The sequence below is a fragment of the Gossypium arboreum genome, chromosome 6 (assembly GCF_025698485.1).
Source record: "Gossypium arboreum isolate Shixiya-1 chromosome 6, ASM2569848v2, whole genome shotgun sequence".
Classification (NCBI taxonomy): Eukaryota; Viridiplantae; Streptophyta; class Magnoliopsida; order Malvales; family Malvaceae; genus Gossypium; species Gossypium arboreum.
This window is the reverse complement of record NC_069075.1, coordinates 133,935,464-133,947,880: the sequence shown is the minus strand read 5'-3', so window position 1 is coordinate 133,947,880 and position 12,417 is coordinate 133,935,464.

Here is a 12,417-nt window from a genome sequence, read left to right as displayed (position 1 = left end):
ATTTAATTCATTTAACTTCATTTAAACCAATTCAAACTTCATACAAAATTTCAACCAAAAATTTTGCATATGTTAAATTCATTCATACTTCAACAAAAACATGCCATTTTATAATCTCAACATAACTCATAAACTTATACATATAATCAACTAAAATCATCTTATATCATCACTTACAACCATTTCTCAAAATGGCATATATATGACAACCTACGTACATGCCATTACCAAAAGAAATATACTTCACCTCTTTGAGTTCGAGATTGGCTTTGGATGTTGATTCAATGATCTGACTTTAACCTAACCTGCACGCGGAAAACAATCGTATGTTAAGTATAAACTCAGAGGTATTTCTATAATCCGAATACTTAATAAGTAAAAATTTATAATGTTTAAGTACATATCGTACATAATAAAAATCATTCAATCAATAATCAATTTCATGAACTCATCATTCATATCACTTTCAAAAATTATATTTCCTATTTCAATCTCACAATTGTTATTCAGTAGCATGTCACAATTAAATTCTCTATTCAATTTCAATTTCAATATCAATATCCATTTCTTATTCAATGTCATTCAATGACAATCATTTGGTCAATTCATTCATATATCCCTATTAACACAACTCAGACTCAGACGGATACGCAGATCCAACCCAAACACACTGGTACGACACTCAGTGTCTCGTCGGCCATGCTGAAGTGAAACAATACGATACTCAGTACCTCATCGGATTTATCCGAAGCAATAATAATACGACACATAGTGCCTCATGGACTCGAAGTCGAAGTATCCCTGAACACTTCCAATCCTATGACATTCCAACTATATCCGACTTAGCTCGACATTGTTAATAAGATATTTCAATACATAATTCAATTTCCAATCAATATACAATTTCAAACCATTCCAATTCAATACGCTTTTCAATCATACACATACTTTCACAAAATACTTCAATTCAATGTCAATATATCAAACTCACCGCAATTTCACTTACCATACATAATAATAAATACAACAAATAATTTTAATTTTTGGATTACAGAAATACGAACCTTAATTTTCCGAGCTAATCCTCGTTGACTTTTTCTTTCCATTTCTTAGCCGATGTCTCCGGCTCAATGTTAGATACAGAAATCAAAACAATTAAAAATTATCAATATACTACAATTTGATATTAAATATTTCAATTTACTTTCAACTTTTGTATAATTTCCAATTTAATCCTTAATGAAAACTAATTTTATTTTATTTACAATTTATTAATTATTTTTCATTCAATTATCACTTAAAACTAATTTCAATTCTCTAATTTCACCATAAAACCCTAATTTTAAATTTCTTTTAATTTAGTCCCTACTACATAAAACTTATGATTTTCTTTACAATTCAATCCTTACCTCAATTCTAACTTAAAATTCTATCAATTGAAACTCTAATTCTTCAATTAATTCAACATAAACCACATCTAAAAATCAACTAACTTTCAAAATTTCCACATAAATCAAGTAGTATTTTGTTCTAGGATTTCAAAAACATCAAAATTACAAGAAAATGGGCTAAATTGACTTACCACTTAGGCTTGAAACCTTAAAACCCTAATTTTCCCTTCTTTTTTTCTTTCCTTTATTTTTCCCTGTTTTTGTTTGCTATTCTTGTTTATGTTCTTTTTCTTTGTTTTATTTTATTTTATTTTTTTATTTTAGTAATAATATTAAGTAAATACATACATGTATTACAAATGTATGTATAATATTTATTACACATGTTTTAATTTTTACCATACATTTGGCCCCTATGGCTTAATTACTAATTTAGTCCTTCAACTTTTCTTGATTCTATAATTCAACTATTCCCCTATATTCAATCTAGTGCTTACAGTAACTTAACCTTAATTCAAGCTAATTCACCTAGCCAAAATCTAATTAACTTCACAACTAACTTCGTAAATATTTCTAATAAATATTTACGAATCCATTTTACGAAAGCAGTGATCCAAAAATACACTTTTCCGATGTAATAGCCCAAATTTACCCGGGCTTGCAAGAATTAAATTAATTAAAAAATAAAATTAAACAGTCCCTTGATAGTCCATTTACAACATCCCGTAGGCCCAAAATTAGAACTACCCAGTAGACCCATTTACACCCTACCCCTGATACTTTAAACCCAAGATTTAATCGCCCAATTGGTCCAATCGCCTTGACTTGAGGAACCCTAGTTAGGGTTTGCGCCAAAGCATTCAAGCGATGTGACCCTTCAACTCGTGGCGCTCGGTAGCCCTCCATCGTGCAGTAACCCAATACCACATCGCGCCATCATCGGCGCATCTTCAGTCGGGATTTCTTCACTCACCTGCAAAAGGAAACAAAAAGGGACAGTACCAATAGCATATGGCAAGAAATCGAGTAAATAGGAACATACCAAAGATTTATGTTGTAAACAGTGGCTATAAAAGCCTGAATCAGAACAATGTAAAGGGACGGTTTTTTTTTATAGATACAAAATATATAAAAAAGGAAAATCAAAGAGTTAACGGAAGAATAGAGGTGATACTCTTTATCTTCTTTTCATTACATATTTTTTGATACAAGCATATAGTGAAAATACATTATAAAGATGGTAAAGAAATTACCTTTTCGATTTGCTGTTAAAAAAGGAGCTGTAAAAAACTCTAACCGCCAGGCATGGTGGCTCAGATGGTGGCGCGTGAAGCGCGTGTGGCCGAAGGCGGTGGTGCTCTGGGACGAGCCAAGACGGCCACTGGCCAGAGCTCTGAGAGAGTTTTAGAGCTCTCTTTCTTTCTTTTTTTTTTCTCTAAAATAGTTTCTAAAATGATTTTTGAAACAAAAAAATGATTTATATAGTGCAATGGATACGGCGTCGTTTTGGTTTAGTTCAATAAACATTTAAATGGTGTCGTTTCAACAGAGGATCCGCGCGTTGACCCGATGACCCGAGGGAGATCTGCGCGTTTTCGATAAATGGGAAAATTTCCCAATTGATCCTTTCGATTTATTAAATTTTATAATTTCATTTTATTTTATTTTTAATTCGGCCCTAATATTCTATATTAGTTTTAATTTAATCCTAACGGCCTTTAAGATCCATTCTGGAAACGATGTCGTTTTGGGATTAGAGTTTAATTACCCAATGAGTCCCTCGACTTTTAGCTGGAGTTTTAATTAGGCCCAGTTATTTTATTATTTTGGCATTTAGCCCCAAATTCTTTAATTAAATTCAATTTTAATCCTTTTTTATTTTAAATATTTTTTTATATTTTTTTTTATAAATATTAGTTGTATTTTTATTTATATATATTATCCATTATGTTATATTATTGTATATTTTATCTATAAATTATATTTTATTATATATTTCATTCTATATATATCTTATGCATATAATCCCATTTTAATATCATCTATTATATTTTATTCTCTTAAAATCTTAATGTTTTGTATTACTTATTTAAAATATTTAATATGTATGATATTTCTAATTATTTTAATAATAAAGTTTTTTAAAAAAATTTCCTATGTATATTAAATTGTTATATATTATTAAATCCTTTTCTTTTATTTTTTTACTTACTTAAATATGTTAATTATTATATATATGTTTTTAAATATTATCATTTTTTCTCCGCTTCATAAATATTGATTTGGTGTTTTAATCATTCGTATTTTTTTAAGTGTTATTTTGTCACTCCTTATTATTATAAATTTTGATTTCCACTTCTATTTTTATATTCTTTAATTTATTATGAATTGTTTTGTATTTCTATTTACTAATATTGTATAGGTTTATCTTTTAGCATAATCATCTTATGATGTGTATATTTCATTATTTTAGGTTATTTCTTATTTGTCTATATTATTATGAATTATAACATGTTGTAATTTATTACCTTTGTTATATTTGTCTTGTGATATATATTAACACCATTCTTCTGCATGAGTAAACGTTAAATAAAGAAATTCATTTTTGCCAAATTACTCAAAAGTTTTCAAAAATAAAAAGGCAATGCTTGGTATTTGGAAGCCTTAAGAAAGGTAGTGCCCTAACTTACTGGGTTGCGACTTTTCTCGTTGAGTTCGAACAGTCAAGTACCCTTCTAAGTTTTTAAGGTTTTCAAAATACGAACAACTTTCTTGGAATTTCAAAGTGTTATGTCCTAACTTACTGGATATAGCGTTTTGTCGTTTTAAGATAGGGATTTTCAAAAGGGTTGTCCTAGCTCCAAATGTCTTAAAGATATTGCTTCTTAACTTGTTGGATGTAATATTTTGATTCATTTGATACAAGTGAACCCTAATTTTTCAAAATTAAAATATTCTGAAGAGGATCAGATCTTAAAAATGTTAAATCTCCGACATTAAAGACACTTGATAATCAATTAGGTACCAATTTTTGGGCGTTACAAGGGTGTTAACCCTTCCTCGTACGTAACCAACTCCCGAATCCGTTTTCTCGACTTTCGTAGACCAAAATTAATGTTTTAAAACAAAAAATTTTATAAGGTGATCCAATCACACCTAAAAAGATTGGCGGCGACTCCCGTTTTCGTTTTTCTTAAAGTCGATTCCCATTTTCCAAAACTCGATTTAAAAATAGTTTTACATCCGATACAGTTAACTTGGTCGTTACATTTTGACTTTGTAAAATTCATATTTAGAAAAAACGATATAAATTTTATTTCATGTAATTAGTTGTTAGGTGAGTTAGGCTAATTTTAGTATATGGTTTGTATATAAATAGGGTGTGTGATGGCCTTTGAAAAACACACTTGACTACATTGGAAATTGAATGAAATTATTTTTATTCCTTTCTACTTTATGCGTTTGTAGCCATTTTTTTCATAAGTATTCGCCATTTTTTTCATTTCATACTTATTTACTTTTACAAATTTTTTAATTATTTTCCAAGTCCTTCCTTTCCATTTTCCATAATTTCCATTAAATCAACTTCCATAAACAAACAAAGCATGATTAATTTTTTTGCTCCACTAAACTTCTACTTAGATTTAGGCCGGTATTCTTTCTGGTGAAGAATCGTGAGAAATAAATTTAAACTAAAAAACTTTCAAAACGGTATTCATCTCTCCAGAATATCAGATGGTACAAATTTGTCCCTTAAAGTCAATTCAATTTCAATTTCAAATCTTATGGGTGCCTCTGGGAAAGTACCCCTAATATTTTAAAATTCCCAGAGGCTTATCAAGATGGGGGTTGTGAAATTCGACAGTACCCCTAATACTGAAAATTCGTTACCAGATCATGGCAATCAAGGAGTGAATGCCATTGATGAAACTAGGGAAGGAAGAATCAAGGAAGATATTGCTAAGGTGAAGACACCCATGAAAGTAATATGGGAGGAGATGGTGAAGAGAGGTATGTTGACCTCTGGAAAAGGTAGAGAAAGAATAGGGGACTATTATGAATTCCATGGAGAGGTGGGTCATATGATCCAAAATTGTGAAGAGTTCAAGGCCATGGTGCAAGGCTTTATGGTTAACGAAGAGCTACAAATTTTTTAGGGTAGTTCTTACAAAAGACAAATATGTGTGCTAGAAAACGAACGACAAAGAATCAGCTGACCAAGAATTATTATTTCCTTACCGAGGAATAATGAAGTGGGGGCGCAAACCGGGCCCAAGGTCTTCATCTGTAAACCCACTCATTTCCCTTACAAGGATGACAAGAGGGTACCTTGGAGCTATGACTGCAATGTAACAGTACCTGAGGGGGAGAGTATAGCCAGTGCGTCTAGGGGCGTGCAAAACGAAGGTTCCCATACACGAAGTGGGAAGCGTTATGATGAGGGGGCATCAGAATAGAGCCCACGAAAGCAAAGGATGTTGACGTTGAGAACAGGAAAGAGGTTGAAGTGCCTGTCAAGGAGCCGGTAAAGGAGAAAGAGGCTAAGGAGTTTCTAAAGTTCCTTAAGCATAGTGAGTATAGTGTGGTCGAGCAGTTGCATAGGCGACCGGTAGCAGTATATCAAGATTAGCCCTACTTCTGAGTTCTGAGGTGCATCGGGATGCATTGTTGAAGGTACTTACCGAAACATATGTCACCCACGACATATCCGTTAACAAGTTAGACCGGTTGGTAAATAACATCAGTGCTGACAATTTCATCTATTTCAATGATGATGAAATTCCACCTAGGGGCATAGGGTCAACGAAGGCATTGCACATCACTACTCGGTGCAAGGGATGCACGATTCTAAGTGTACTCATTGATAACGGGTCTGCTTTGAAAACATTGACAGTTCGCATATGAAAACATGTCACAATGTGGTAAGAGCCTTCGATGGAACCGAAAGGAAAGTGATGGGATGAATTGACATCCTTTTGGAAATTGGGCAAAATACATATGAAGTTGATTTCTTGGTGATGGATATCAAGCCCTCCTATAATTTTTTATTGGGGAGACTATGGATACACTCGGCAGGAGCGGTGCCCTTCTCATTGCACCAAAAATTGAAGTTAGTGACAGATGGACGATTAATAACCATCAATGTGGAGGAGGACATTATAGCAGCAGTCACTAGCAATGCCCCTTATGTCTAGGCGAATGAAAAGGCTATTGAGTGTTCTTTTTGCTCTTTAGAAATCATCAATGCAACCTTCATTTTGGAAGGAAGTGAGGTGTCGGTACCCAAAATGTCTAGAGCTACAAGGATGGCCCTGCAAATGATGATGGGGAAGGGAGCATTGCCAGGAAAAGGACTAGGAAGACAGTTGCAAGGAGGGGTTCAAATCCCAAAACTGATTGAGAAGAAAGATCGCTTTGGTTTGGGCTTCAAGCCAGACCATAAGCACCGGAGGCAAGAGATTGAAAAGCGCCAAGCGAGAAGAAAGACGCGTTTGAACAGAGGAGAAGTGGAGTGGGAACCGATGACATTCCCATCTATATCCAAATCCTTTAAGTCAGGAAGGTTACTAGTAGAAGAAAGTCATCAGATTAATGCTGTACACAATGAGGGATTGGAACAAGGAAGCCTCGAGGGCATTTGCCCTTACGAGCCGGGGAGCTCTCTGAACAATTGGACTGCAGAGGACCTTCCTGTAATCTTTAGGAAATTTTCAAAGTAATTCTCGAAACATGCTTGTTACTCTAGGGCCTAGGAGTAGTAAGATTACGTTTGTGAAAAGAGGCTTATAATCATCTATTATTATTTTAATAAAACATAACTTTATTATCAATTTGGACGAATATGGTTTCATTTTATCAATCAATATTTCGTTAAACTTTTGTAATTCTCATTCTTTCATTCATACCACATAAACAATCATTCTTAAATTCATTCATTCTTTGTATATTCTTTCATACCCCCACAGGTCCCTAGATATCAATGATATGAGCACTGATATCGCAACTCTTGATTTCTCTCGCAAGCAAGACATGTGTTTAGAGGAATCTCAGGATTTTGAAGATATTCAAGACTGTGATGTGACTCCTGATCTATTAAGAATGGTAAAACAGGAGGAGACACGAATTATGCTGCATGAGAAAGAGGCAATAGAAAATATAGCCCTAGAAGAAGGGAAGGAGTTGAAAATTGGAACACTGATTACCGAGGACACAAGGCATGGTCTGGTTGAGTTGCTTCGAGAGTTCAAGGATATCTTCGCATGGTCATATCAAGATATGCCCGAATTGAGTACTGACATTGTAGTACATCATCTTTCGATAAGACAGGATTGCAAACCAGTCCAATAGAAGTTGCGGAGAATGCGGCCAGACATTGTTCTAAAAATAAAAGATGAGGTTAATAAGCAGTTCGATGCAGGATTCTTACAAGAGGTCAAGTACTCCGAATGGGTGGCTAATATTATGCTAGTCCCTAAGAAGGACGGGAAGGTACGGATGTGTGTTGATTACAGGGATCTGAATAAAGCTAGCCCAAAAGACAACTTTCCTTTGCCGCACATCGACACTTTGGTAGACAACACGGCGGGACATTCGTTGTTTTCCTTTATGGATGGTTTCTCGGGGTACAATCAGATAAAGATGCATCCATAGGACATGGATAAAACCACCTTCATAACCTTGTGGGGCACCTTTTGCTACAAAGTAATGCCGTTTGGAGTAAAGAACGCAGGGGCAACCTACCAGCGGGCCATGGTGAACTTGTTCCACGACATGATGCATAGGGACATTGAAGTATATATTGATGACATGATTGCTAAGTCCCGAACAAAGAAAGAGCATATTGAAGTTTTGAGAAGACTATTCTTGAGGTTGAGGAAGTTTCAATTAAAGCTCAATCCGGCAAAGTGCACCTTCGGAGCTAGATCGGGAAAGCTATTGGGTTTCGTAGTTAGTGAAAAGGGAATAGAAGTTGATTCAGACAAAGTCAGAGTAATACGAGAATTGCCTCCACCACAAACTCAAAAAGAAGTTCGAGGATTCCTAGGAAGGTTGAATTACATCGCTCGGTTCATTTCACAACTAACTGAGAAATGTGATCTTATCTTTCGCCTCCTCAGAAAGCATAATCAAGGTACTTGGGATGAGGAGTGCCAAAATGCTTTTGAAAAGGCCAAGCAGTATTTGTTGAATGCTTCAGTATTATCTCCACCTAGCCTAGATAAACCGTTGATACTGTACTTATTTGTGTTCAGTAATTCTATGGGATATGTGCTTGGTCAGCATGACGAGTTAGGGAACAAGGAGAAGGTAATTTATTATTTCAATAAGAAATTCACTGACTATGAAATGAGATAACCACCAATTGAAAAGTTGTGCTGTGCCCTAATTTGGACAACTCGGAGATTAAGACTGTACATGCTATACCATACCACTTGGCTCATCTCAAAGCTTGATCTATTGAAATACATGATGGAGTCAACGGCTCTAAATGGGAGAATGGCGAGATGGCAAAATTTTCTTTCAGAGTTTGATATAGTCTACATAAGTCAGAAGGCTATAAAAGGAAGTGCGGTAGCAGACTTCTTGGCCAGTAGGGCTCTAGAGGATTATGAGCCATTGAAATTTGATTTTCCAAATGAGGAGTTAATGTGTATAGCAACGACCGAAGATTCTCCTTGGAAGCTAAATTTTGATGGGGCTTCTAATGCAGTTGGAAATGGAATTAGGGCAGTCTTGGTATCCCTGAATGACGATTATTACCTGTTCGCGTGCAAGTTGGACTTTGATTGCACGAACAATATGGTTGAATATGAAGCATGCATCATGGGACTTCAAGCAGCTATAGAGCGAGATATAAAAACCCTAGAAGTATATCGAGATTCTGCGTTGGTAATTTATTAGCTTAGAGGTGAATGGGAGACAAGGAACCCTAAATTGATCAATTATCGAAAGGTAGTTTTGGGGTTACTTGAGGAGTTCGATGACATCACCTTCAATTATCTCCCACGAGACAAAAATCAGATGGCAGATGCTTTAGCAACCTTGGCCTCAATGATTAAGGTGAATAAAGAGGAAGAGATGAGATCAATTCAAATGAGTGTCTACGAGCCTCCAGCTCATTGTTGTAACATTGAGAAAGAAGAAAAGGATGATAACCCTTGGTATCAGGATATATTACGATAAATAAGAGACCGTAAATACCCTGAACAGGCCAATGAAAATGACAAACGAACTTTGAGAAAGTTAACTTGCGACTATGTCCTGGACGGGGATATCCTGTACAAGAGAAGGAAATACCAAGTACTTTTGAGATGTGTCGATGCTGTAGAAGCTAAGCTAATTTTAGAAGAAGTTCATGAAGATGTATGTGGAATGCATGCAAATGGGTTCACGATGGCAAGGTAAATCATGAGGTTTGGCTATTATTGGGCTACTATGGAAGTGGACTGTATCAACTATACCAAGAAATGCCATAAGTGTCAGATTTATGGGAACAAAATTCATATACCACCTTCACCTTTCTCCATGGCCTTTCTCCATATGAGGCATGGATGTTATTGGACCAATATCACCGAAAGCTTCGAATGGACATTGGTTTATCTTCATGGTAATTGACTACTTTACAAAATGGGTAGAGGCCACTTCTTATGCGAATGTTACTAAGTCAGCAGTGAGTCAATTCTTGAAGAAGGAGATCATTTGTCGGTATGAAATGCCTGAGAAGATCATATCTGACAATGCATTAAACTTAAACAATAAAACGATAGCAGAGGTTTGCGACCAGTTCAAGATCAAGCATCACAATTCTTCTCCCTATCATCCAAAAATGAATGGGGCAGTAGAGGCCGCCAACAAGAACATTAAAAAAATAGTGGGGAAGATGACTGAGACCTATAGAGATTGGCATGAGAAGTTATCGTTTGCACTCCTGGCCTATCGAACATCTGTTAGAACTTCTACTGGGGCAACCCCATTCTCGTTAGTTTATGGGATGGAAGCAGTGTTACCTATTAAAGTAAAAATACCTTCTCTTCGAATTTTGACGGAGATAAGGTTAGATGAAGCTGAATGGGTTCAATCTCGATATGACCAGTTGAACTTGATTGAGGAAAGAGGCTAAGAGCCATTCGACATGGTCAGATGTATCAGAAGCGAATGATGCGAGCTTATGATAAGAAAGTTCGACCAAAAGAGTTCCACGAGGGAGACATTGTACTGAAAAAGATCATTCCTATTCAAAAAGACTTTAGGGGGAAATGGATGCCGAATTGGAAGGGGCCGTATGTCATGAGGAAAGCTTTCTCTGGCAGTGCATTGATCTTAACGGAAATGGATGGGAAAAGTTTACCCAACCCAGTGAACTCAGACTCAGTTAAAAAATACTTTGTCTAAAAGAGAGGAGAATCCAAGGTGAAATCCCACAAAGGGCTCTTTGAGGTTTCAAAAATCAAAAAAGAAAAAACAAACAGAGTTAACAAAAAAAAAAAGAGAGAAGAGGAAAAAAGAGAAAAATGGAGAGGCCAAGGTGAAAACCCGCAAAGGGCGCCTAGTGCCCAAAAGGGTTTTGAGTTGAAAACTCGAAAGGGCAACTCAAATTTTGAAGCATCTGGTAATCTTGCTCAACAAAGAACGAAGAACGTTGCCTACTAGGGCATCGACAGAGTACTTTGAATCTTCTAAACACATGCCTTCATGAAGTTGATGTATAAGCGCTCAAGCGGCGATATCTAGGGCATCTAATTTTTGTCCTGATTGTTATCTTTAGATTCTATTTCTTCTTAAAGATAGGCTTTCATATTAATTTCCTTTGTATCTTTTTTTGATAATTCATTCAAATTCAATTATTCTTAGAGATTTATTTATCTTCTATTATTCTTTAAGTATGTTGCATTGAAATAATGATAGATGAACTAAATATGTTCACAAACGAAGTTTTGAGCATTACTCTGGAATTTCTAGATAATATAAGAAACTAAAACAGGACAATTGTTCGAGAAATTCACATAAGTAAGGGATGAAGGAACTCCAAGAATTTCTTTCTTCCAGTCCAAAAGGAAAATGGACAAAACCAACGATTCAGTTCTAAGGAAAGATTATCTTACAGACATCCTCAGTGGATCGGAGCATTTGAGGAAGGGTGCAGGCTTACAGGCTGAGCAAGAATAATACTTTGAGAAAAGAAAAGACAAATGAAGGAATGAGTGGTGACGCCTAGGATAGGGGTCATATTCACAACATTTTGCATTATAACATGTTTAATTAGGAACATTCGACTCACTTCGATCATAGCATCCTAATTATCAGGCATAATCATTCTACAGGTTATCAAAGACGACGCACCTTAATCCCCTAAGCAGTAGGGTAATAGGCCGCAGCATAGCAGATCTGGCTGAAGCAAGATCCAAGATGGTTTGGCATCCTTGTGCTTACAAGGAACAAATCGAAGACATAGCTGATTTGGCTTTCACGTGCTTACGATGAAGCAAATCTAAGATGATTTGGCATTTCTGTATTGTCAGAGAACAAATCGAAGTTTGGCGTCTCCATATTCGACGGAGAGCAGACACATAGCAGATCTGGCCTTCAGATGTTTATACTGAAGCAGATCCAAGATGATTTGGCATCCTTGTGTTTACAAGGAACAAATCGAAGACATAGCTGATTTAGCTTTCACGTGCTTACGCTGAAGCAAGTCTAAAATGATTTGGCATCTCTATTGTCAGAGAACAAATCGAAGTTTGGCATCTCCGTATTCGACGGAGAGCAGACACATAGCAGATCTAACCTTCAGATGATTAGACTGAAGTAGATCCAAGATGGTTTGGTATCCTTGTGCTTACAAGGAGCAAATCGAAGACATAGCTGATTTGGTTTTCGCGTGCTTACGCTAAAGCAAATCTAAGATGATTTGGCATCTCTGTATTGTCAGAAAACAAATCGAAAAAGCAAATTTGGCGTCTCTGTGTTCGGCGGAGAGCAGATCGAAGATATCAACATGACAGTAATAAGTTTATAAGAAGCAGAT